Raw genomic sequence first — 3,377 nt, forward strand, 5'->3', positions numbered from 1 at the left:
TGCTGATCTAACTGAACAGGTATATGTTCCCTCTCTGCGGTAAAAACAGAAATCTGATCCCTACTGTGCACAGGTGGAGTAGACAAAGACCTCTGAACTGGTAACCACTGTACAGGTGATCTATGCATGGATGACCTCAGTCTCGTAACAGGGGGTAATGACACAAACACTGGTTGTCCGTCAACTAGATCCTTAGATCGGGAAAGCCTTCTACCTCTAGTCCAGAGTGCTCGGGGGGTATCTGCCTTTTCGGAAGCAATGATGCAATACTACCTTGCAAAAAGATAAATAAAGCAAAATAAGGAAACAACAAGAAAAAAAAAGAAAAGAACAGCATTTCAGCTTAAAATAAACACAACACATAGTTGACATTGTAAGCTGAACACACTGTTCTCAACGCTGATCGCTGTCCCCAAATCACTGCCTCAAATATGATACCCCAAAATACTGATGTCCTCAGACTGATACTCAGACTTGCAAACTGATACATGCATTCCTGTAGAGACACACTCTAAAAGCACATAGCAAGCAAATGAGAGCCAAAACACCCCTATGGAGGGGTAGGGTTTCCCTGTCCTATCTTGTCAGGAGTTAGGGTTTCACTACGCACGCAGCGGTTTTCAAACAACCTACAATCGGGTAAGTAACTTGTCCTAGTTTGGAATGGTCTTTACGGATTCCGATATGTACTAGGTCGAATGGTCAAAAAGCGTGCCTCGGTAAAAATCGAGGTTTGTGTTCCCATCATGGCAGAAGCCGTAACCGATCAGCCTTATGGCACGATTTTCCAAGCAAGCCTCTGGCAAACCATTCAGGAATAACAGACGGCAATCACGGTGTCCTAGGCGCACCAATGCAAATGCAATGCAAAGAAACACGTAAGTGTAGATAAAACAACATATCATGAGTTCGAGTCAAGTTCTCTAAATTCCCAGCAGAGTCGCTAGAAACTGTAGACCACCCCAAACTCCACTCCGCGCGCGAGGGCGCGAATTGGGTTCTAGCTACTACAGTTCGGACTCTTGTCATGGTTCTAAATCTAATCTCACAAAGTGCTATATAAGACTAATAAATCACCAAAGAGTCCAAATCCGAGAAATCGTTTTGGAAAATCGATTTTAATTAAAAAGCGCCAACACATAGGCTGCTTTCCTAGATTTCAGAGTCGCCACCTAAATATTTTTGTTTTGGGAAATTTAGGAAACCCTGACTCATGCCTAAGGCCACGTGTTCGTCATCACCAAAGCTGCCTCGGCTCGGGAACTTGGGTACGAGAGGGAAAGGTCCTGAAATGAGCACCCTCGCTCGCCCGATCAAAGGATCGGCGTCTACTAACATGATATATTGTTTTTGAAAACACATGTGTTCTTATTCTGATTTATTAGCTAACCTCACTATGTGATGTGCACAGCATACAAGTATCACTTAAGTTGGAACAAAACATCTCATGTTTGTTTTTCCAAAAATGGTTTGAAGTTGCTACTCGCAAGTAGGCTAAGACGCGGATTTGCCACCCTCAAGTGGGTTTAGAAAAACATGATTTTGCCACTCCGTAAAGTGGGCTTAAAACTCGCAATCAATGAATTGTTCCAATTCAAGTAATGAAGCCTTCATTCACAGGCATTCAAGCATTTATAGCAGTTAAGTACATAACCTCATTGGAAGCATGCTAAACATGGCAACACTTACACGTATGCAAGGATGATAAAGCATAAACACTTACAGTATACTCCAAGCCAAAACAGGGAAGTAGTTAGAAATCATGCATGATCCTAGCTATGTTAAAATGCCTAATGCAACACATGCAGTAATGCAACTAAATAGGCTCGGCTATCTAAAATGGCATATGAATGCAACACTTTGATACATGTATTCAAATAGGTATTGAAACACGATGCAGTTTGTATGATGCGCCGAGCCCGATGCATGTAAAACAAATGAATGATGCACGTATGCAAGCATAAGGATGCTAATTGAAATATGCCCTAAACTAACCATCGAAAGCTGATAAGTAAAAGGGAGAAAGGAGTGGGGTTGGAAGACATGCATCACACACACGCACGCTTATTACAACATGTGCCCTCTCGACGGAGGGTCCGAATAAAATGAACGCTAACTAGCTACGCTAATTAAGCTAACTATTATAAACCAAACTAATTAACTAACTAGTTAATTAATTATTACAGCACAAATTGAATCAACTAACTATTCTAAGTTAATTAAGTACAAACCAAATTAATTAATTAAACACTTAACTAATTAATTATAGAATAACTAAGCTAATAAACTAGTTTAGCTAAGCAATTTAAACAAATGGCCTCGGGAAGCGAGGGGGGGATATGCATGCTCGGTCGGCTTGGCTCGGAAATCCATTACCATGTCCAGAATTGCCTCTGTTTGCACTTGCCTTGACCTCTGAAAATCGTGCCAATCTTCAGAATTCTTTTTCTCCAACACAGGGACCTCCTGGTGGGCTGCCGACCAGAAAAGGAGGTTGTAGACCACTTGTAGACCAGAAAAACTGGTTGTAGACTAGAAAAGGTGGTCGGTCGACCAACTTTACTGGTCTGCCGACCATAAATTTTGCCAAACTCCAGTTTTGCTACAGCAGAGAACAACAAGGGCATGGCAGTGTTTTTGTAAGGGAATATGTGCACAACCACCCTCTCTATCATTTCTCGAGCTAAAGGGAGTGTGGTACTTGACTCTCGGGCCACCAACCGAGCATCGCAATGCACGATGGCCAAGAAGCCAAGTTTGCACGAGTTAATGTCAATGAATGCACAAATAACACATAAGGGCCTCCACCTCTATCATGCTTGATTAAGAGGATCGGCGACCGAGAAATGAGGCGCGTTTCATCACTTCAAGTATGAAACGCCCCTCGTTTCTCGTGTTTGGATTAACATGCAATCCAAACACAATGCAACACACTAACATTCCAACCACAATGCGATGCAATAACATGCAAACAACATGAGCATGGCAAGTTAGAGTCCTTAAGCATTGAAACTAGTGAAAGACACAACACAAGGGCTATGTAATGCAATACCAATGGACCAAACTAGCCCCAAACTAACCTCACGCATGCCAAAATAGTGGCCAAAATGCTCTGAAATGATGGCATGAATGGCAAGATAATGATGCTCATGTAATGGCTCATCAACTAGGCATAAGGGTCAACTCTCAAACACAATTAAGAAGTGATAAATGTGAGAGTGTAGCTACACTATATGCACTGAAATCATGTGTGAAATGATGTTAAATCATCCAAACAACACAAGCATAGCATTCTAAGGACCTTGAATCATTAGGCTAGTCAAAGCTATTGCACTACCACCATGCATAACAAGTCCCATATGACCCAAACTACCCAA

This window comes from Camellia sinensis, chromosome 11 (genome assembly GCF_055761805.1).
Source record: "Camellia sinensis isolate YWXY chromosome 11, ASM5576180v1, whole genome shotgun sequence".
NCBI classification, from domain to species: Eukaryota; Viridiplantae; Streptophyta; class Magnoliopsida; order Ericales; family Theaceae; genus Camellia; species Camellia sinensis.